Source organism: Chlamydotis macqueenii, chromosome 2 (assembly GCF_036417535.1).
Source record: "Chlamydotis macqueenii isolate bChlMac1 chromosome 2, bChlMac1.mat, whole genome shotgun sequence".
Classification (NCBI taxonomy): Eukaryota; Metazoa; Chordata; class Aves; order Otidiformes; family Otididae; genus Chlamydotis; species Chlamydotis macqueenii.
The window spans coordinates 130001615-130026221 of NC_141557.1; the positions used below are offsets into that span (position 1 = coordinate 130001615).

The following is a 24607-nucleotide window of genomic DNA, read 5'->3' on the forward strand; positions in this document are numbered from 1 at the left end:
ACTGAAGTTCATCTATGCAGAACATGAAAATGTATACATACAGTAGGGTGCTACCACATCTTCACACTACTCTGTCATTCAACCCAACGTATCAAATTGAATCTGTGTACAACTACATAACACTTAACACATACTACATATTTGTGAAGTGCTTTGCGAAGGTAACAAATGAGGGCCAGCCACTGCTGAGCAAAAAAAAATTACTTGACATATCTTGTATCTCATATACCCAATATTTCTGTTTATACATTCTAACCAGTCCTTATTTTTCACAGCAGTATTGCATTAATGATCCCAGGTCCTTTTCTGCAGAATTGGTACCCAGAAAATTATGGCCTGTGCTCTGTTTGTCAATCTGACTGCTCTACAGCTAATGAGACTTTGTTCTTGTCTTCCCTGAATTCCCTTATTAAAAAAAAAAAGAAAGAAAGCAAAAAGAAAAAGATAACTGTTTCAGTTTTTTGACACATTAAATCCTAATCCTAGTTCTAAAATGTTTGCAGTCTCCTCCAAGCTTGCTTTATAGCATCTACAAATCTAATAAGTGTACGGTTTCATCCACATTGTTACTGAAAATATTGAAAGGTACAGGAACAGCATTACAGCAGACTGGAGGCAGTGTCTAAACAGGCAGTATCTCAATGTTTTTTTTTTTTCCAGACCATCTCCTGGTTTGTTTAGCAGCTTGTTAAAGCAATTCTTCTGTAGAAGTCCCAAGTTGTAGTACCCTAATAGACCTAACAGGTTCCTAAGGAGAGTTTGGTTTTAGTTTTAGCCTCAAAATTCCACCAAACTCTACATTCCCCTTCTATTCTCCTGATATTACTTCACTCAGTTACATAAAAGCATACAAAACTGCCAAAAGGTAAAATGTATTTCTTGTGTGCCATTTCTCACACTTACAGTTAAATATTTATACATACATGTATATTAATATAAAAAGTACTACAGAAGTCCTAAGCTTCATGTAATTTTTTTTTTACTGTGTTACATCTAGCAGCTTATTTGGGGATGACAGAAAACACACAGCTCTGCATTACCTTCAGAGCAGCTGTTAATTCAATCTTTTCTGTTCTATAAAATCAAGTAATGAGATAGCCATGGAGTAGCAGTTTAGCAAGACCTTGACTTAAAGCAACAGTCAGCAGATGGGTATCTAGAATTACTAACAGAATTTATCTTATTTATACATTTTAAATAGGGGAAACTGACAAACTACAGATGAAATTGCACACGGGTGTATATATATAAAATACATTACTGCTAGTCCCCATTGTTTGTCCTCCACATTTGCTCCTCCATCAATTTGTTGCTTTTTTGCCTTAACTAGGGGTGGTCTGCCAACAGCCAAATTGATCTAATGACTTGCTGCCATAGTAGGGGACAATCCCGTGTCTTCTCTCCCCTACAGCGAAAAGCTAATATTTTTCTGTCCATTTACCTCACTGAACCAGCTCACGTGCGGGCGAGGAGGAAGATCAGAGGAGCGGCTGTGTCTGTACAGGGAGGGCCATAAACTCCTGACCTGGAGTGGGTGCAAGGAATTAGCCCTTTCAACTCCTGCTAATCAGCTTAGCTTGGCTGTCAAACCATGCACTGAAGTCCAGGTCCTTCACACTGTTCTACACAAAACCTGCGATCTCATCCTAGTCAATTTAATCTTCAGAAATCTGTGGTCTGTATTTTTTTTTCTTTTTTTTTACAGTGTCTTACACTAGAGAATCTTAATTTCAGCAGAAATCTGGACATAGCTACTGGCTAATTAACTAAGTAACTCATGACAGCAAGTGAAGTTAGGCCTTAAAAACATTTTACTTTCCTGAGGTATAAGGCAGTGGGGAAATAAACAACTCTCTTATTTTGGTTATTTTGACAAAATAATTTACAACCAAAGACAAAAAGGAAAGTGAATTGACAGACAATACCAGGAACTAATAGTCAAATCCAACGAGCTGCAAGGCTTACAAAAAGGGTCCCCTGCTTGCTCAGCACTAAACCCAGCCCCTGAGGACTGACTAAATACTAGTTCCTTACAAGCGGCTTCCTCTGCCCTTGGGCTGGAGTAGAAGAGCGTTGCAGATAAACCCCCAGGAAGGCAAGGCAGGGTCAGGCAGCTGCAGCAAACACAAGGTCAGAACATTACATCCCATCACACTTTCAGAAAACACAAAAGTTGGTTTTGTAAGGATATTATCATCCATGGAGGAATATCCTTTGCAAACTGCTATATACGACCAGTAAGAAGCTTTCTGAGGAGAGGTGGGAAGGTATTTTTTGAAAAAATATAAAGCAGGAAATTGGACAGATTAAAAATCCACACTTATACTTTTCAGCCACTTCTTCAAACAGCAGTCAGCTCAACTTCTCTTTTGAATTACTACACAGGACAAGCACTTTAAAATAAAATAAAAAAAAAAAGGGACTTAAGACTCAGAAGACTGAACTAGAAATTGCTTCATCTTGCAAACTTTGATCATGAAACTGTATCGGTTCCCTAATTTCCAATACTATATTTACACGAAGCATATGAGTCTCTAAGTCAATGACCAGATTACCGTTACTTGGGAATACATATTATTTACATCTGTCACCAATTCAATCCTTCTCTAACAACTCTCTTTACAATAGCTTTGTGTAATTTGGGAAAGAAAGGAAAATTTCCAAACAAAACCAAACCAGACAAATAACGTAACTAATTATAGCATGGAAGAGTAAAAATTAAGATTTTTGTCAATCAATAAAATGGACAAAGGTGAGGACTTTTGCTACTATTTAATTATGATGTGTTATCAAAGGGGCTAGACTAGAAAAGGCTTACCCTGCAACTGAGACAAGATTCATACAACTTGAAATACATAATACGTTTCACAGAGCAAACAAATATAATAAGGAAACATTTTGGATGTAGTAAATTGCTTAAGCCACTACAGCAAAAGACAAGTAACTAACATGAAACACATCTGATCGACAAGGCCATCTACATGCACCACGTATCTCACACCAGAACAGTGAGCCGTACCATATGGCACTGCTGTACAGTGAGACATGAGGATTCAGGAAAGGATTAAAGACATCTACAATTTAGGTTTGCAAACATAAGCAAGGTGTCTAAGGACAATATAAGCAAGGAGTCAAAGAAAATACAGTATGGAACTCCGTAGCCCACCTATGGTTTAACAACGCCATTTGAGATGTTCTAAGATATCACCTCTGGATACCTGCATGTTCCATCAGCTGCTGTTTCAATAAGCAGAAGTCCTTTCCCAGAAGACCCATGCCACATCTGACACTGCACACGGCAGGTGGCTCATATAAATCACCGACACAAAAATGCAACAAAATGGCAATATTATATGTGTTTAAACAAAGGTGTTACACCACCAGTCAATACAGCGGACCCAGGGTGTTATTCAAGGCCATCAAAAAGTAGGCTTCTAACTTAGGCTTAGCTAAACCAAGCTGAGTGGCAGCTGAAGACTAGACAGGATAACTTACTGTCTCAAACTGCACTAGATGCTGAAAACAAGCAACTGAAGCCCGCCCCAAGTCTATTGCCAAACCTGTCCTTGACAAATAAACAATCATGGACCTTATTAAAACTAACAGACACAATTACATAAGCAAATAAATTCCCTTGCAGAAAGGTTTCCCATCTAATATATCTGCCTAAGATGGGTCTTTTTGTAAGGAATGATGGAAAATGCAAGGGTTAGGGCATTGACTGTAATTGTGCACATTTGTAACTGCAAAAGCCTAAAAACTTGTAACAAGAGAAACTTAACAGAAAGTGGAGCATATTGACAGGCAGGAATGTCACTGTTCCCTTGCTTCCCTGGCAACAGTGAGGCTGACATGAAAAAGCTGAGAAAAGAGCAGCTCAGGCCACGGTGTATCTTACTGTGTACAGCAAAACTGAACGATCCCAGCCTGTACACACGGCTAATTTTCTCTTCTAACACAGAAATTATAGCCAGGTCTTGTGTACAGTGATAGCCACTTGAATTCTCAAATGGAGACTTCACAGGCAAACATGAAACAGGGATCCTAAGTAGAGAAATTTTATTAAAATTCATCTGGAACCATGATGGAAAAAAGGACTGCTATTGTCACAAAATTACCTCATCGATACCAATATCAACGACGCAAAGTCTGAAACAAAATAAAAAACCCAAACATCCAGAAATTCCTTAGAAAAGATAGACTGCTATTAGAGCAAACACTTTGTGGGAACAGCTGCTTGGCACCAGGGAAGTTCAGGAAGCTTAATTACAAAATTCCCATTTGAAATTACAAGGGAGATCAATCAGATTATTAACTCAAAGATTTCAATGCCAGAAGAAAACCAAAAGATAAGGAAAATCAATCTGTGGCATCAGTAACTAAGCCAGGTAGGCATCTCAACACTTTTCAACCTATTCGTAACCCAAAGCCCAAGGAGGGAAGATGAGGCTCTTTCATATAAATGTCCACTACTTTACAAAGATAAACTCATCAGCAAGTTTGTTTGTCTGAATTTATTGCTGCCCAGAAAACCAATAAGATTATAAAAGTGTCATGGAAATTTCCAACGGCCAATATGAGCTAACCCAGTTCTTATGCTGCCACAAACTTCATGGCCAGAAAAGACACTGCAACAGCCAGTCAGAAAATTGCTTCAGACAAAGCCATCAGTTTAACCCAGCCAGGATACCCTGAATCATTACAGAGAAGAACAAGCGAAACTTCTGCATGAAATATCAAGGTGATCATCAGAGCCTTCTTTGTGGAAGGCCTTCTGCATCCAAAATCCATCACGGTTTGAGGTATATCCAAAAAAACAGCTTACAGATGCCCATAAAGCCTTACAGATCAGAGGCAGGACATCACACACTCCCCAATACTAGAGGGTAATGTCCTTCTTTATATTCATCTACATTAAATGGTTATTGGTTGCCATCGTACACAGAGGTTATCATACCATCTTACTGCAGGTGATGGGCAGGTAAACCACATTCACCTTTGGATAAACAAAAATGAGTTACTAAGCTTTTTCACTAAGAAAAACAGCGGAAAAGAAGAGAAGCCTAAGCCACTAGTTTAACAATCAATCATCAGCTTAAAAGTGCAGAAGGAGATTAAGTAAGTAAATGAAAAAATACATGACTCAGACTTGACACACTGCCACTACAGACTCATTCGCATCAAAGCTGTAATATTGGTTCCTTACTGGTGATACTGGAATCTAATCAGAGCTCCTTCCAACGGTCCAGTTTTTTATTTAATTAGTATTTTTTAATTTCTCTAATACATATTTCTAAAAGCTGTAGTTTTTTCAATTTATGCTAGCAACCAGTAGCTATATTCCTAACATGTCACATAAGCTTTGACAGATTTTAAATTACAAAATACTCTTATTCTAAGTAAAACATCCCTCCAACTGTTACTTTGTTCTGAAGCAGGCAAAAATTACTTCTTGATTAAAAGAAGTATTTCTTAACTAGAAATTGTGTGTTAACGGAATTGAGAAAATTATCTCTGTTTTCCTTGACTGCCTTTGACAAACTACTTCTCAGATCAAGTAACAAAGTTTAGCAGAGTAGCAGAAGCACACATTTTTCTTTGCAAAAAGTAAGAGCAATTAGTTTTGCTATCAGCCCTCCTCACACGGTAATCATTCCCCTATTATTAACAGCTACAAGACCTTCACAGAAGGAGGTTTCAGTGGACTAAGCAGCAAGTGTTGGGCTTTGGTGCTAGAAATAGATAAAATTATGTTTTGTGTGACTTTTTTTTTTGTTCTTCATGAGTGTATTTAAACAAAAACAGTATTTCATAGCTAAAGTGATGAATGCCCACCTAGAAGTCTCACACAGCTTCCAAGAAGTTGCAGCTCCTAGACGCAGCTGGGGTCAAACTGCCATCTCCTGTTCATGAATCACTCCTGGAGTTCCCCCTTCTCTCAGCTCCCTTATAGACTTGTTTTGTGATGCTTCGATACAAAGTAATTCGACACACAGCTCATGAGACTAGCTCCCTACTCACTGGGGGACAGAACAGGACCTCTGCTCATAGGTGTAGAGTACCTTGTCAAATCAGGAGTTCTGCAATGAGTTCAAAGAGCCTCCTCCTATTTTAAGTGCAGATCTCCTCAGTTGATAAAGGTAAAATAATTATTGAGTATTGGATTAGGTGTACCAAGTTCTCTGACTGAAGAAAAGCACAACATCTAAGTTTTCAACTGGAGAAAATTAATGGTTTAGAGATGCCATGTTTAGGGGCAAGGTCATGAACTGTTGCAAAATTGATGACACAAGCGCAGCTCAATGATAACGAAAACAGAGAGTCTAAAAATTAAGAAAGTAAACAGATCATATGTAGCCAGTGGTGATCTGGGATTGCTAACATTGGACTCCAACAAACAAGATGGGAAGAGATATGCGCCTGGAAGCGTTTAAGAGAAAGCCAAAGGGAACAGAGGTAACCGATCCAGCCACATGCAGCAAGCAGCTACCAATGTAGACTCCTCGAGCATCCTGAGAATGAAAAGAATCATCAACAACTCAGCAAAGTGCAAAAGGAAAGCAATTGCCTATTGATTCCTTGTAGCAATCCTATGCTTTGGACAGAAATTATGAAGCTGTGCAATGAAACATAGTCAAATAAATTATGTACCTTTGGAAGAAACTACAGATTATAAAAGATTTTGACAATCCAGGAAGAGGAAAAAATCCTAGTTGCGCACTTACAGATCCTTTCAGAGTTAGCCAAGGCAGAAAACACCGAAAAAAACCCAAACTGTTGGATACATGATCAGTGCCAAACATCAACTAAACATTATAAACTTGCCACACACTAAGCACACATTCTGCTGCGACGCAGAGACTACATGCATCTGGCAGGATGGCAAAAGGTTAATCTCCGGAGTTGAATCAGCAAAGAGGATACTAAACTAACAACCAACAACAGAAAGGAAGAGTGCTGTTAAAAAGAGATTTGGTTCAAATTGAGCACGCTGTGAGTCCACAGAACCAGCATGACAAAAACACACTTCTTTCTCCAACTCCTTTATGCACTAGTGGCTAGCAGTATCAAGTAGGATATATCATCAGACAGAAAAAAAAGAGATCTCCATCCATATAGCCGATGATTCAGAATAACTTGTTTCCCCAGACCAAAGGAAGTTATAAGCATAACTGCTACAGGAAAAAAATGTAAACAAACTGTGAATTAAAATTTGGAATTCTTTCAAGTATTTTTACACAGATAAAGAGTTAGAAATAAAAGAAAGGACAACTCTGGCTAAAAGTGCAACCTGATTCAGTGGTAACATGAAATAATTCAAAATAAAAGGAAACAGCACCTAGAAATGAGCAAAAGTGAAAAAGAAGTTTGCATATATGAGGAATGACAACATTGTTTGCAACAGCATAGGCTCACAACTTCACGGAGACAGAACGGATGGATGGGATGACGCTCTGAGCTGTCCTTTAGAGGAATTACTTTCTCACCCCTTACTATACTTTCAGAACTCCAAGGTCATTAGCTTCAGCAGGGCAGAGTTAGCTTTTGTGCCTCTGGAACCACCCGAAATCAGAGCGAAAGAACAAACTTGCTTTTGAACTTGGAGGGAGCTAACGCTTCTGTTCACTACTGACCTAAGACTCCTGTTTCTGACCTTCAAAACCAAAGTCAAATAAACTTGAAAAAGGGAAGAATGACACAGTCTTCTAGGATCTTCAAAAGAACACATGCTATGTGGCTACATATATATGCCTAATACAGTCAGGATTACTGCAAAAAAAAAATACGCCCCTCGTTAACAAAAGGAAGGAGTGCTCTCAGCCCAAAGGCCATCTAGCATCTCGGGTGTGATATGCTAGCAGCAGAAATTTAGTTAGAAGTGCAGACCCTAGAGCTGTGAAGCCAAACTCTGCAATCCAGTGCAATAGCAGACACACACATTTGAATAGCAGAGTTGGCCCTGGAACTAGAACCGCCTCGGCTAACCCTGTTCACCTGCAGTGCTCTGTCCTGCCCTATCTTGGGGATATATTAGGTGTATTAGTTTGATAGTAACTATATCTTCCTTGCTCCGGTCAGCTATGAGGTTCCTGAGCAAAGGTAAACAGTACCAGGCAGTATTTGCAATGATAGCAAATAAAACTGCTTCTCTTTTGGTGCTAGGTGTCAAAATTCCTAGTGACCACAGAGTTGGCTTAAAAGCCTTCAAAAGGTTCAAAGTACTACCATGACCAAAAAAAAAAAAACCAACCAACTACCACCCTCAAATCCAGAATAGGTAAGTTGCTGCTTGCATCTCGTAAAGTACTTGAAGCGTGGTATTAAAGCTACAGTATTAAAGATTCATTTCACCAGCTGCAGCAGCAGTTTGCTCTCATGCCTACCTGTAATGAAGGTGAATGACAGAAAGTATCAAGGGGCTCTGACTGCACAGGATTTGAAGAGAACCAGAAAAATAATCAAAGTTTCAGGTATAGTTTAACGGTCACATGAAAAAGGCCCTCCAAAGCCACCTTCTCTGGCAAGTTGCCACTAACAGTAATTTGTGGAACGATGTGTTTCAGAAGAGCCCTGTAACTTAACAGCTAAAGAAAAGTGCTGTATCAATTCTTCTCCTGGGACCTGGCAAGTACCTCTGGTTGCCTGCAAGTCCACATCCAGAATATCCTCACAACTCCATAAAGTCCATCGAAATGGGATCCAGTCCTGGCAGCTTCAATGACTTTTCCTTTTTTTTTAAGTGATAAAGACTGGCTAGTTGAAGAGGAGTGAAGAAAAGATGATGCAGATCATTCTCCCTTCTGAAGAGGTGTCAAATCTCATACCAAAATCTGCGGATTCAGCTTAGAGAGAATGTTGGGAGAAGTCTCTGAGAAACCAGAGTGAGCTTTACCTGCTTGCTGATACAGGACAAGCTTCTCATCCCCTTTCATGAAGGACAGACAGCCTTAGTTGTTGCACAGAAGCTGAGAGGACACTTATTTCATGTAAGACCAGTATGTGTGTTGCACTGAATTGTAAAAGGGTCAGAAGAGTTTAAGAAAATCCCTCCAGAGTCACTCATTAAGATTCCGAGGCCTGAAACAGGTACAAAAGGGACATCTCCCAGGTGTATACTCCTAAGCAAAATACCCACTGGCAATGTCCAATCAAGGAACTTTAGCACTGCAGATGGAACACAGTCTGAAGCAGGCAGGTTTAAGTACTATCAGATACACAAGACTGGAACAAAAAAAAAAAAAAAAAAAAAAAAAAAGCAGAGAAAACATTTTCCACACTCTGGAAAGGAAAAAGCCCTGCAACTTAGCATCCAGGACTGAAGAAAGATAAGAAAGGGGGAAAAAAATAAAATAAAACAAACAAACAAAAAAGAACATATGACTTTTTATCAATAAATTTTAAATTATTTCTTGTTCTTGACTACCAAAGCCAAAGTTCCTAGACTTTGCTATTTTATTTCTTTATTTGTATCAGAACTACAGGATATGATACAAATTGACTCAAAATTGCTCTGCATCAGCTCTGCACTTTCACCTTGGGAACAGTGTATCTTCATTTCTTCCCTTCAACACCTATCAGTTGTACGGATGTGTCCTCTGGGCGACATGGAAGAAGTTCTCTGTCACTTACAGCTAGTTACTCATCCAGACAACTGCAGTTACCGACATCAATCTGCACATTCAGTATATTGAAATTTCCTTATAGCCACTTATAACACTACTTTTTAAAACTTGATTTATTGTATAAGAAACTGGAAACTACAAATACGTAACAGCTGCCAAAAATAAGAAACTAAGAATAGTAATAGCAATAAAAATTAGGTTCCTTGTCTCTTAAAGAACTTTTCTTGTTTCAATGGGTGACTACTTCCATCGCAATAAATTTCTCCAGAAAATCTGGCCTCCTATGCTCAAAAACGTTTCCTTCAGCCTGGAGGCAAACAGCCGCCTCAAAGCTGGCAAGCAGTGAAACTGGAAGCGCGGCCACTGCTTTGGAAGTTTTCAGGAGAAGATGAGACTGTAAATACACCCTTCAAGCATGCAGTACTATGGTAAACATCTTAGCAAGCTGCCTTTTCCCAGAAACTAAGGATAGCAGGTTAACCCATACTCACCATAGTACTTAGCTGCTGGCTATCATCAGGGACCTTCCCGAACACCAACAGGAATCTGTGCTCACACATTGATTTCTAATTAGTCTAAAAAAAGTCCCCTCCCATAATTTTAATAGCAACTACATTTGAAGATTATGGGGATACAAAAATATGCTAGGGTCACAAAATTAAATAATTTAATACACTCTGTTTAAAAAAAGTGTTATTTACCAGGAAAAAAAAATTAAATTTCATAGTGTGATTTTTATCTGGTTAAGTATCAATAAAGTCGTAACATACTAGTGATGCACTATGGAGAAGTGTACTTGACTACAGTAACAGAAAAGATGCAGTACAACACAGGTGAGCACACTGTGACACTGGAGTACAGATTTCACTACTGGGAAACTTTCCAAATACTACCAGCTTAAAAAAAAAAAAAAAAACCAACAAACCACAAAACAGTTGCTGGTGAGATGAGGTATGAACAAACTTTAGCAGCTACAGACATGCACGTGACTTTAGTATTACACTACCACAGATGGTTTTTCAAAATTCATTTTTAGATTAGGAGTTGTAACAAGGAATTTTTTATTCTAAATAGTTTCCAGAACAATGCTTGACAAGACTTCTCTCAGATTTTTACTGAACTCTTGATCTCTTAATGCAAACATATTTTGGATAACACTGATCATGACTGGTCGCTGACAATGAGCAGACCCCCTAAACGCAGAGGCCTTGATCTTTAACATATATATATATATATAAACTATGTTATACACGGGTTCCATTTCCTCTCTTCTTGGAGTTCGTCACATGCTCCCACCAACTCTGCTTCCCTCTTTGCACCACATATCCTCTCCTCCCTGAGCAAAACTGCTAGCCCCATTCCCCAACCTGCCTTTGCAGGACCCCAGCCTCATGCTTTATGTGCCACTCAACCAAATGGAAACCCGTGCCTCATCCTGCTGGTTTCAGAGACCAGGTGTACGGTACCCGCCTGCAAAGAGCAAGTAGACAAAAGAGGGGTGGTGGGGTGACAGCCCCAAGCAGGGCCTCCGACAGCTCGAGCCTTACATGGGTGTATTCACAAGTGTTAATGTGATGAAATCAGCAACAGGAATGACTGAGAAGTGTGAAGGCAGAAAGCTGTAGCAGGGATTCCTGGTTTCCCACGTGTATTTTGACATCAGTACTCACAGTAGCTTTAAGAGAGACATTATTTGCCTTTGTTTCTCTTCCTCTTTTTGGAAGAGAGAGAAAATTAAAGAACTATTGTAAAAAAACACAGGCTATGAGTGAGCCAAATATCAGAAATGCAAAATAATTGTATCTGGCGAAAGACAGGCCTAACTCTTATCTTATAGATCTTGCTTGTTGCTGATAGGAAATCAATGTAAGCAGGGGAAGGAAAAGTGAAGCTTTGGTGGCTTATTAACAGAAGTTATGTTGTTGCAATCATCTTGAAAAGAGGCAGAGTTAGGTCCTTCCCCGCCACATCAGTGTGACCCATGTGAGGAAGCAGATACTCGACTCTCCAATGGGAGAAACTTTGTGCACATGTATACATGTCTTTATGAAGAACACACACAAAAAAAAAAAACCTGATACTAAAAACTGCACACATTTTAAGGCGCACTCTCCAATGGTATGATATTATAAGATGCATCTTGGGCTGAAGGACTGGACGTAACTGATTAGAGGTTTTACTCAGTCTTTTTGAAGACTGACAAACCAATAGCCACATATTTCAGGCAGGTCAAAACAGTCTAAATGGAGCATGACAGGTGCAGCTTTCCTAACGGTTGGAGAAGCAGTCTTGGAATCACAGGATCTACTTCACTAAGCCCATTCCCTAACCTTCCCAAGGTCACTTTTCATGACACTTTACAAATAAAACACATAATACTTGATTCACTTCCCACATTCACACCAATGTAAACCAGGATAACAGTGGAGTTATGTTTACAAATATGTATAGGAAAATTAAGACTGATATTTGCCCTAAGGAAGGGGCTGATTGAGTTAAGTGTTAATTTAAACTTGGTCAAGTCAAAGATGGACACAAACCTTTAGTAAGTCCTGTTGCAACAGGACAAGAGGTAATGGTTTTAAACTACAGGGAGGTATTCAGACTGGATATAAGGAAGAAATTCTTTACAGTGAGGGTGGTGAAACACTGCAACAGGTTGCCCAGAGAGGTGGCAGATGCCCCATCCCTGGAAACATTTAAGGCCAGGTTGGACGGGGCTCTAAGCAACCTGATCCAGCTGGAGATGTCCCTGCTCCATGCAAGGAGGTTGGACTAGATGACCTTTAAAGGTCCCTTCCAACGCTAACCATTCTACAATTCTATGATTAAAACTCCTCTGATCAGGTTTTCCTGCAAGTAAAATTAAAAAGTTCCTTTACAAACTACTTGCACAATTCAGGATGTAAGATTGTTCAAATTTATTATTATTTTGACACAATTCTTGAAGGACAAGGTCGCTTAAGCTGCCAACAAGATATAAAGACCGTGGCCTCCAGACTGCAGCCTGAACTAAGCCCAAGTTGGATGACTTCTGCTGAAGCTGAGCAATGTTGCTGAAAGTTCTCTGCAAAGCAAAGAAAATCTGAACCGCCCTTTTTCCTCAAAAACTACGATAAGGAGGTGATCTCAATCCTGCTCCAAGTTACCAGCCATAGGAAAGACAGGGAAAAGCAGAAATCTTTCTCTCCAGGAGTTTTTCTAGGGCAAAGCTAAGATTAGTGGCTGAAAATCGGTACTGGAAATCTTACACTGCTGCTGGCTTTCTAGGTAAAAGACTTAATTCAGAAACCTGTCAGCCTAGCACTGTTTACAGGCAGTAATGTCACAACAAACCTGTACAGAACCTCCCTGTATTTAGTAAACAGTTTAAATACATTAATATTATTACACTGGTGTAGACTGCTAACCTGGAATCACCACACAGCTCAAGAAGATCTTACTTCTGCACAGCTTGATGCCACTAGTAACCTAAGTGAGATACCGCAATAGATGCTTGCATACAGAAGCGCAACGTAACTACACCTAGTTACACCAGAACAGCCTTACTTGTGCTGTGCCTTGCACCACCATGATTATTCATGTGTGTTCCTCAGTACTGTTGAAGTATTTCACACAAAGAGAGGGGCTACAACAGCAACACTTCACCTACTCTTTTGTATAATATGAACTTTTTTTTAGTACCATGGCAGTTGCACGGGGAGCATTCCAAGCATGGCCTGAGAAGCTTACATCCTGGTATCCACAGAAACAGCTTGCTGGTGGTAAGGCAACACCTGGCAGACGCACTGCAGGGAATTTTTTTTGCTTGGGTATCACTGGCTTGGTGAGTGGGACCCTGAGCACTACAAGGCAAACAGCTTGGCTGCAGGATTCGTCCTCCCAGCAGGCCCCAGGCAGCCCACATTGTCCCAGGAGGGCACAGCTGTGACTTCCAGGCCTGGCTGCGAGCAAGATGAACTTTCTCCCACTAGAGAGGCCTGAACACCGGGAAAATGCCGCCCGAGTGGCCTGGGCCAGGCCGTTCATCAGCGGTGTCTCCCTGGCTCCCACCCCCGCCTCACCGCCAACCCCGAAGCCCCCGTGCCCGGCGAAGGCCGGCAAACCGCCCTGCCGCCCATCACTTGCTGGAAGAGGCGCTGACATCCATTTTGGGAGTAGGAGAGCCCAGTCCTGCCGGCGAAGTTTCGGGCCCTGTCCGAAGTTTGGGGGGCGGAGGGAAGGACAGCACAAGATGTGCCAAGCGAGGGTGAATCACACGGCAGCGGCCGAGCTGCGGGGTCCCCGCCGCCCACCGGGTGAGGAACGCCCGATGGCCCCCGCCCCGCCGCCGGCCAGCTCCCACCGAGCGCCCCGGAGGCCGCCCACCTCAAACCGGCGCCGCCGAGGCCGGGAGGGCACGCTGGGCCGGGCCGGGCCGGGCCGAAGGACCGAGGGGGCAAGTTCAGGTCGCACCCAACTACTTCCCGAGGTCTGAGGCAGGGGCAGGCCCCGCCGAGCCCGAGCCCACCGCACGGCCCGGCCCGGCCGGGGCCCGGCCTTAGCGCAAGGGCTGCCGCCAGCAGCCGAACCCGGTGTGTGGGGAGGGGGAGCTGCGACGGGGGGGGCGAGGGAGGGGCTCCTCCGCGGCCCCCGGAGACGGCGGCGGCCCTGGGGCGGCCCACCTGTGCCCCTGCCCGCCTGCGGCCGCGGAGCGGATGGCGGGGTTGGTGCCTCCTCCTCCTCCGGAGCGGAGCGGGCCGGCAGCGCCGTGGCGCAGAAGCGCCTGCCCGGCTGCCGGCGAAGCGGGAGACACCGAGGGGTCGGTGGAGCCTTCGCCCCGGCGGGATGAAAGGGGAAGACGGGACAGGGACTCGGACATCATGGCTGAAGCCAGCCCCCTCCCCTCCGGCCTGACCCGGCGCGGCTTCTCCCCCCTCTTACCCCCGCCCGTCCCGCGGCCTCCCCACCCGGCGGCGGGACGCGGGGCCGCCCCCGCGGGCCCGGTTACCTGTTTCCCGGAGACACTTCGGAGACGCCTCCAACATCGGCAAACACTAAAGAGAACTGACCCTGCCGCCGCGGCGGCCGCCGCCGCCGGCCCCAACCACTCCGCCCCCCCCCCACCTCCCTCAACCCCCTCGTACGGCTACCACCACCCCTCACTCTCCCGCCGCCGCCCCGCCTCAGTGCCGCCCGCCACCCTCCCCCTAGCCGGCCTCGCCCCCACACTCCTTCCTCCTCGCCGGGCTCCCGGCGCCGCGCCCGGGCCTCGCATCCCCCCCCCCCCCCCCCCCCCGCGGCACAAATGGCCCCGTCCGCCTCCCTTTCCCGGCTCGGAGATGCGGCGCGCAGCGCCCCTAGCGGCGCGCGGTGGGGGACGAGACTCCACGGGCGCCGCTTCCCCCCCCACGACGCGGCACCGCCGAAGCGAGCGAGCCCCGAGCCCCGCTCCGCTCCCGCGGGCAGAACTGCAACGGGGGGATTATTTCATAAATTTGTAAATTAATCTTTTCTGAGCCTTCCTGCCTCAAATCGTCTTTCTCCCAGGATGGTCAAGAGAGGGATAACTGACGTAGTTTAGTTGCTGGGTATTTGCCTTGTTGCCGCCTTTCAGGTTTTTTTTGGCATGTTCCCCTACAGAAGGCAGAGCTAGACAGAAGAAATATGAAATTAAAAAAAAAAAAAAAAAGCACAGCATTTAGCAGTTTGATTCGAGGATATGCAAAATTGAAATTAAACACTAATTTATTGGAGACAAAGTTTCTCTTGAAATTAACAGAAGAATAAAAGGGCAGGGAAATAAAATAATTTAATTCCTGACCATCTTTACCACTAAAAACATAATACTTGATTACTGAGACAAAGAATTTGAAAGCTCATTTTCATTAAAAAAAAGAAAGCTTCCACGTTTAAACCACAGCCTCACCTAATTTAGCTTGTAAAAATCTGCTTTCTTGATTAGCCCAAGTAATTACTTCTCGATTGGCCCAAGTAATTATTTGCCAAGTAAGACAAAGGAGGAATTTTTAAATCCATGACAAAGCTTGGTAGAAGCATCAGAACTTGAAACAAGGAATTTTGTATTTTATTTGCTTGACTGCAGCAACAAAACTCTTCAGGCTTAAAAACAAACCCAGATTTTCAGTGGGGGAAGATGCCTCTACCTTTTTACTAGGCAACTGGATTTTAATATCTAGGAGAGTTAGAACAGCAGATACAGCAAATGTAATTTAAACAAACAACAGATATTTAAACCAGGATCAGAATGAATCCAGAGTTTGTATTTCCTCCATTGTTATTCTACGAGTTTTGTTGGTTGTTTTTTTTTTTTTTAACCAACCGGTGGATCAGTATGAAAACTGAGCAGAAGACACAAAGATGCAGCCTGACAGGATTCCCTCAGGGTGTAGACACGCTGTAATAGCACATAGCCCAGGTGAAATCTGGTAGTAAGACTGTATACTATAGACAATAATTTACACACCAAACACATGTAATGACAGCGGCAGGGCTGTATTGTGAGTATATAAGTGCTAGCAAGGTTTTATTCATGCTAACAGAGAACTAACATGACACAACTTGTTCGGATGCACTTGGGGGAAGTCCGCATTTGGTAAGACAGTTTCATACGTACCCTCTATTCCGCCGTGGTAGCTTGCCACCGTTCTCCCCGTCTTATTCCTCCGTTGTTTAGTTTTCTGTTTCTGAGATTCCTTACCCCTTATGTCATTTAAGAACTGAGCACCTAGTATAACACATTTTTTTATGTATTCTTCTGATATAATTTATCAATGGATAATAATGCAAATACTTTTCATAAGGCTACAAGTTTTTGTGTAAGCAAAGTTCATTCAGATGCTGAATCATGAAGATGTAGTCTATAAAAGTTTGTGGGTTTTTTTGTTAGGGTTGGTTTTTTTTTTTTCCACTTTTTACTTTACTAACTGTTAGTAATTTGAAGAACAACCCAATAGTATAGCATATACTTAGTATCGGTGTACCTAGCAGAAAAATGCATTCAATGAATGTCAGCCTCAGGTTACAAGGCAAGTTTTATGAACTTTCTGCAATAGATAAATTCCAACAAGCCTCTAAAATCTCCAGTTTGAGCTATTATTTCCATACCTAACCACTTCATAATATCACTATTACTACACAGATAAAAGTTTAGTTTAAAAACATTATCTTCAAATATATATGTATCAACTCAGAGGAGATTAATATCTCAATATACATTCTGTGCTGCAAACTGGATATAGCTGAAAGAAAACTTAATACAAAAGAGCAAATTTTACACAAAACCTTACCATATATTTTTTTTAAAGACATTGATGACTTGTGGATCTCACTTTGTCCGAGTATAAAATAAAGGCTCAAATATTTTATAATAATTTTAAGTCCATTATAGTGTTTTGCTTCCTGATACGTTTCCTATATGATTGGAGCTTTACATATATGAACAACTAAGCTGCATTACTAGCCACTCTTTAGATTTACTGTACCTTTATGTTTTTTTTTTTCCTCCTGCTCTTGAGATATGGGATAAAAACTAGTCAGTACCTCCAACCACAGCAGCTTAATAGAACCTAAATCTTCTCAATTTTTGAAAACATGGATGCATAATTTGTATATACTCATTCACTCTATTCCAGTAGTACACAATGGGAGTGTCATGACTTGCCCAACAACCTAGTTTCAGTGGTTAAGCTGTTAATAGGAGTGATTAATTCAGTATGGAGCTCAAAAACAAGAGGAAAAAGAAAAGCCACACTAATGCCTAAGTGTTGCACAGACGCCTAACTAGGGGAAAGGGTACATAGTAAATACATTTGACCCGTACAGACGAGTGCAGGACGCTTGAAGACACGTGGCCTTGTCAGCTTTAACCTCAGATTCAGAAAAACTTTAACTGGCACTTTCAAGCTGACTTGCAAAAATAAAAATAAAAATATTTTTATTTTTACTGATAAGTTTTATTATTAGAACAGTAATTTTTTTTAAGTAATCAAGAAATTAGTTTCCACCCCTCAATACACACTGGTGCAACAAAACAAAACAAATCCCCAAAGAAAATGCTCAATGATGTATTTAACAAGGAGAAAATGGACAGAACCACAGAAGCTGGAGCCTGCCTTTAATCAACACATCAAAAACTGAAAAATTGGTTGGAGACAACCTCTGAAGGTCATCTGCTCCACCACCCTCCCTGCCTCAAAGCAGGACCAACTTTAAAGCTGGATCTCACTTTGGAAGTAGCAGGTTGCTCAGTTTAGTTTTGAAAATCTCCAAGGATGGAGATATTACAACCTCTTCCAGCAATCTGTTCCAGGGTTTGATAAAGTTTCTTTTTATCTGTACTTTTACAATGCATATTAAAGAACTTAGATAATATTTTGATACTGAAGTTGAAAGAGTAATTAAGCCAATACAGAGTGCTCATAATATAGCAATAGGAAGTGGATAATACTTAGTCACAGTCATTCAACTGAATGAAAGCCTCTAATAGCTTAATACCAGGAGAACAGGTCACTTAGCTTTATTAATAATACTTTTCCAATAACTAAAAGCTATTAGAAAAGCAAAAGCCAGGAGTTTGGGTTTACATTTGATTAAAACCCAGTATTACTAATAAACCTACGTCTAATCAGACTGCTGCTCTCCCCAATTACAGGTGCAGAACTGTGATTATAAAAAGTCTATTTTTTACTACAATGCATGTCATACAAATGACTAAAACAATTTACCATCTTATGTAGTACATAAAATGAGAGACATGAACAAGCCAAAATACAACAAACTTACGAGTGAATACTGTACAGAATTTTCTCAGGTAATGGAAACCATTTATTCTTTATGCTGCAATGAAGACTCACAAGCACCAAACTTTAATAACTCACATAGCACACTATCTTTCATGATTCACACCTAAAATGTGAGTTCTCCAAATCAGATGAATCACAGAATCATTTCAAGAATCTAAATTAAGTGAACCAGAACTTGTGCTTCTCAGCATATATTTGACTTTTTTCACCACTTCAAATCACCGTTAGCGCTAAGGACATTGTGCAACCTTCAGGTCCTCATCTCCTTTTGGAAGTATCTTTTTAGAAGACACTGAAGTGAATCCAACCAAAACAATGTGCTGATTTTGCAACTACAAGCTTACATCTAGGTCTCTTGTCATCAAGGAATCAAAGCTATTTTTTCATTTGTTGGCCCACTGACCCAAATTCAGATTGCTTTGCAGGTAGAATTGTATACCCTTGTAATTATTTGCTCCCATTGCTCTCATACATTAGTGCTGGAAATAGTAAAGCCATGTCCAAGTAAAAGCTTTACCCTTCTAATAATGCCAGCAAAATGTAAAAATTATACTGGTAAATGATTTTATAGTATAAAGTAGGAGCTGTATTACACATTCAGAAAGCTTCACATTATTCATCATCCAAGTTCACTTATCCAAAACTGCATGAAAGCGAACCGTGCATGAAAGCGAAGCGATCATTTGGGTTATGATGACATGACTGGTTTTGTATCAGCTATTTCCATAATTTTACATTTATTTTCAACACAAGGAACTGTACGAACTTTCTGTACAGTCATTCCGCCTTCTTACAAATACAGAAAATGTCATTATGCATATTTATACTTATCCAGTTAGTATGCATGGTAACTGTATAAACTTGTGTGTATGTGCATATGCACACTTAGATGATGAACTTGTGTGTATGAACTATGTTGAACGCAGGGAACTTCTCATATTTCCCATGTGTTTTCCAGATTTAGAAAAACCTAGGTTTGGATTACTCCTGTCAAACACAGATCATGGAATTTTAGAAGAAAACCCAGAAAATCCATCTCAAGACTTCAAACTTCATGACTACAGGCAATGAAGACAAGTGTTACTACAATTTTGATGAATTGGCAAGAATAATACCAGAACTACCAACCTGAAGATCAGGGTGTATCGGTTTTCCATTCCAAAGCACATAGTCAGACATTTAAGAATGGCCCAGTTCTGCTTCACTGGGCTTTGCTACTTCATGAGAATACATTGGCTTTGCTCAGGACAGAAGTATGGAAAAGTCCAACTTTAATTATGGGCCAAAGCAGCAAGAGATTCTGTAAGATTAAATTTCTGTATATAAGCCTGAGTTTTGGGGTTTTTTTTTGTTGTTGTTGTCTGGGTTTTGTTTCACCGATAGCATTGTGATGACATGAAAAGGCCTTCAAACAAGTCCAGACATGATGCTAGTTTCACCGAGTGTTGTACGAGAGCATCACACCCATCTTGAAGTGCTCTGGATTCTCATTAGTGCCTCTGTGCAGGCACAGACTACAGCAGCACCCTTCAAACACAACCAAAGCTACACCAGTAACAGCACCCATCTGTCTGTACATAAGTGTCAATACTAGGTACACCCTTTGGCACAGTTGTGCTGGTGACAGATTACACCTAATCATACCTATGGACAACCTAACAAGCAGCAGACTGTAATGGACTAGGTCACAGAGAAAGCAGCGATCAGATATTTTAAGTCTTGAAGCAAGTTAACGCAAGGGTTGGACACAAAAATCAAATATTTCACTCATCACCAAACACGTTCTCGTACTGGCATTAAATTTACCTGATACAGTTAAGTGGTTGGAAAAGGACACAACTAGTCTGGAGAGAATTAAATCAGTAGAAAGGTGCTTTCCATTCTGCATAGTTCGTTTGCTTTTCCATCCAGCCATGTAAGTGATACTGCTACAACATGAGCTGTGTACTTCACTAACAATCATATATTTCATACCATACTGGGATAATTAAGGTAAACAAAGCCTAACCCTCCTAAAAGACTCCTTTTATTGCGAGACAGTGGAAAAACTCTGCAACAAGTTGAAAAGGACTTGAATTTCTACTGTTCTGTAGGAGTAAAAAAATTACTTAAGACAATTGGGCAAGATTATAAAAGTATACAGTAACTTAAAGCTACATTAAATGATTAATAAGTTTTTAAATTATTATTCTCTTGGAACAAGGACTATTTCAGTCATACATGGAGTCAAACAGTAAGCAGAAAAGAGACAGAAATTCTCTGTACAGAGCATTATGCAGACTCTTCACATAGGAAAAGGCTTTTTTTCCCCACCTCAGGAAAAAAAAGCAAGCTTCAGAAGTTACCAGTATGGTAACCATGAATTGGCGATGATACAAAGGGTTTATTATAGTCAATGGGAACAATACTAAAGCATTGTCTACATGTGCTCATAAGTATAGAATCTCATGAATGGAAACACTAAAAGCAAGGGCAACTGGAAGCATTCACTCCGCTGATGTTTGTTTTTAGAGGATTACTGATGCCTTCAATTTTCCATTAATATTATTTCCTGCCAGCATACACTAGCTTCAGTTTCAGTTTGCCCAATTTTTTAAGTGACAGCTCTCAGAACTAGACGTATGCTACTTTTAGGTATGGCAGCAATATAGAGCTTCAAAACACATGAAGTGTTACTGAGTAAACAGTAGGTATTACATAATTTGAAAATACAGAATCTATGCATCTGTATTGACAGTAAATGTAATTTAACTACTCAGTTTAACCTACAAAGCAGCCATTTCTAAGTGAGCTTACCATGCAAGAAGTTTGCTGTACGTTATGTATGTTATAGCCACTAGCATTCTAACTTTTCCACAAGACAACAATGAATTAATAGTGTAACTATGTATTTTAAAAGAGGAATCATATTAGATTAAGTTAATTAAAGCTGTTCGGCTTCAGAGCATTTGACAATCCTGTCAAAATTAAGTCTCCAAGCCTTAGTAAAAGTTTCTGGGGGACTGCTAACAAAATTATAAATTACTGTCAGTAACGAAGCATAAATTGTCATGTATGTAATCCAATAAAAATAGCTGGACTAAATTCTAATACAATTGACAGTATATTTTGCAGCTGTTCAAACTTTATAATTTTTTTTAAATGAGTGATCAGTGCAATATTCTCCTATTAATAATAATTTAAAAAAATCTTAGCCTGCATTGTCACCAAGTGATCAGTTTGCAATTATGTGCTAGCTGTGCCAGGGCAATGGGAGTTGGACGGCTACAGAAACTCTAGAATACTTTGAGAATTGACACAAATGCATTAACTGGACGTTTCTGCTAAAATGCTGTATAGCAGTTAACTGAGACAGATCTTTCCCACTCCTCCAATATTTACCAAAAGTATTAGTTTTGTGATGATGAACGTTGCTGAATTTGACAATTTAAGCAGAAGTAAATCCCTGCATCATTTGAGAAGTTCAGTGTTCAGAGAATAGTACCAATCTGCTACCTGAATAGTAATTAAAAACGCTTAGAAAGGGAATGTCTATGACAGATAAGTACATTTTTCAACTTCTCTGAAAGTTTAAACAAGTGCAGTACCCACATGCCTTCACAGGAGTTAGTGAAACATCTCCATGTCCAAAAATATTTTGATCCTTCAAAGCCATATTAATACAAAACATAAGCAATCTAGAAGGTACTGCATCTTTACAGAGAGATGAAAACCATCCCCAAATTTTCAAATCCGTTTCCTCACTACACCTACAGTTCACTACAGAATTCAGTACATTATTGTTTTCTATATACATTTGATAAAAGAAAAAAAAAAAAAAGAGGAAAAAAAGAAAAAAAAGCCAGAAAAAAATACCTTAGATAAATACCAAATTTGGACGGAGGCAGCCTGTAAATTTCTACTTCAAGCTAGCAAATTCTCACTTCCTTTTCTCCAGATTATTTAATACATTATCTTTAAAGTAAACAAAGAATGAAAATGCAGTTGTTGATGGAAACCTGCACTTTTAAATGAAAAGCAATAAATATTAAGCTCCCTGATACTGTATCAAGGAAGGTGAAATACACATATCAAGATGGATATCCACTAAAATCAACCCAGGTCAATGCATGGCCTAAGCAAGATTTATTAACCATCTTTAGTATGTATCTACACATAAAAATACTGTGGAGACCAAAGCCAAGAAATAAAGCTCTATGACAGAAAGAAGCAGCGTTCTGGTGCAGGCCATGCAGTAGAACTCCTTCCCAGAGGCCAAATCCTGCAATAACACTTTGCAAATATAAGAAAGAAAGAATTATGTATATTATTTGTCTTGTGAAGAATTCCAGTGACAGGGCCCTCTACTCAATATCAAGCAAGACGCATAATAGCTGCCTTGAAATGCATAGAAAGCCATCTCACCACAAAACAGCATGGAATTGGCTTATGCAAAGATCAGCACAAATTTTCCAATTAGATCTTTGGTTCACTCCGAAGAGAACCCTGAGACATTCAACATGAGGTGCAGGCATGCTCCAGACTGGGCTGGCTGGCACAAGACAACTCTTGTCATACTTACCCAAGTGCATCCAAAACTGGATAAAAAGTTTAGATGGATTTACATTTCAGAAACCATTCAGGAAGACCTAACCCTTATTGTATTGCATGCTACAGTCACTAACATACGGAAACTTTCCTTCTGGATGAAACGTCAATTCATATCAACAAATGATACGATAAATATGATCAATTTCTATTTACCAAATGGCAAAACTTCATAATGTTCACTTTCAAAAGTGCAGCACAGAAATGAGTTGTTTGTTTTTTTTTTTAAAAAAAAAAAAAAAAAAAAACATTACAAAGCAGCTGATGAGGGAAGTAGGGAAGCAGATGACATACTTACACAAGCCTAAGAACTAATCATAGTTCTAATGGAAAAGAAGCACAAGCTTTGCTATGTAGCATTCCCTAGTAGTACATGAGGTATCAAGACACAAGTAATGCCCAGATATGATTTAGTCTATTCCTACAGATTAAAGACAAAAAGGTAGCTAACAGAAGGAACTTTCAGAATTACAAAAACACATAGCAAAGTACCACACCAGGTCTATTTTTCATCTGCAAGACTTCAGTATCTCTTGTCAGGCACAGTATGAAGTCTACTTGGCTCAGAGTTTACTATGATTTCTGGAAAGTTTATTGCAAAGGCAAAAAGAAACCTAAGTTAATGGAGAGGGCTATTAATCCTCTGAGTTGCAAAGTTTATAGGACCAGTGATTTTTCTTAGTATAGCATATCCCAACAAAACTCAGATACTGATTTTCAAAGACGACTTTGATCCTTCAGTTGCATTGTGACCTCAGTTGTATTGCATTTGCCCTCTTCCACTTTTGAATAACTTTGTAATGCAAGAATTACAGCTTGCTGCAACTACCGATGCCCTATTAAAAATAAAAATAATTTTAAAAAGACCAAACAAAAACAACCCTCACACAAACAAAACCCAAACCACTGCACCACCAGCCACTGATTCTCTGAGAATCTTCAGAAATCTATCAAGCGTAAGCTTCAACAACTGGCTGTTCCCTGTCTCATTTCTCCCTCCCACTCCACTTTATAAGCATAGCTTATTTCCACGTGGCTTCCTCATTGTGTTACACAACACAATTTGCAGGACTATTTGGAAGATCATTCTCAACACAGAACTGTCTGGATTACTACTTCTTTAAGAAAGCCAAAGTCACCTGTTACTCCAGCACGATGTTGAAGACAGAAATTACTGTTTGGGACATATGATAATGCACAGATACGTAAGAGATTAAAAGAGTTACAGTCCAAAACTCAGTGTGATAAGAAACACATTAGCACAAGGTGATGCCTCAAATTTATCCCTCCCCCGCCCCGTAAACTCAAATCCTTATGCAAATTGAGACTTCAGGCTTGATACACTCTAAATCATCTGGAGACTGGGTGTTTTATCAGTCTTTGTGACTTTACTTAGTGATGTACACTTCCTATACTGCTATTTTCAGAGTACTAATTGTCAACAAAATGTCTACACCAAATAAATAAAAGCTGTACTTTATTTGGTGCATGTAAAACATAGCTACCAATGTTTTCTGTAGACATATGGACAGTTTAGAGAACAAGAGTGTGATAGTCAAGAGCTATTCACCCTTCATCATCGGTCAGAACGAC

The 24607-nt window shown here is 40.4% G+C and overlaps 1 protein-coding gene across 3 annotated transcripts in view; it reads right to left on the reverse strand.

Moving 5' to 3' along the window:
- STAU2 (staufen double-stranded RNA binding protein 2) overlaps positions 1-14741 on the reverse strand; it is a 183957-nt gene extending 169216 nt beyond the window's left edge. For all 3 annotated transcript variants that reach the window (XM_086740933.1, XM_086740934.1, XM_086740932.1), the window contains exon 1: positions 14614-14741. The gene's annotated coding sequence lies outside the window, so the exon portion shown is untranslated. The remainder of the gene's footprint in view (positions 1-14613) is intronic.
- Between the last annotated feature and the right edge of the window lie 9866 nt (positions 14742-24607).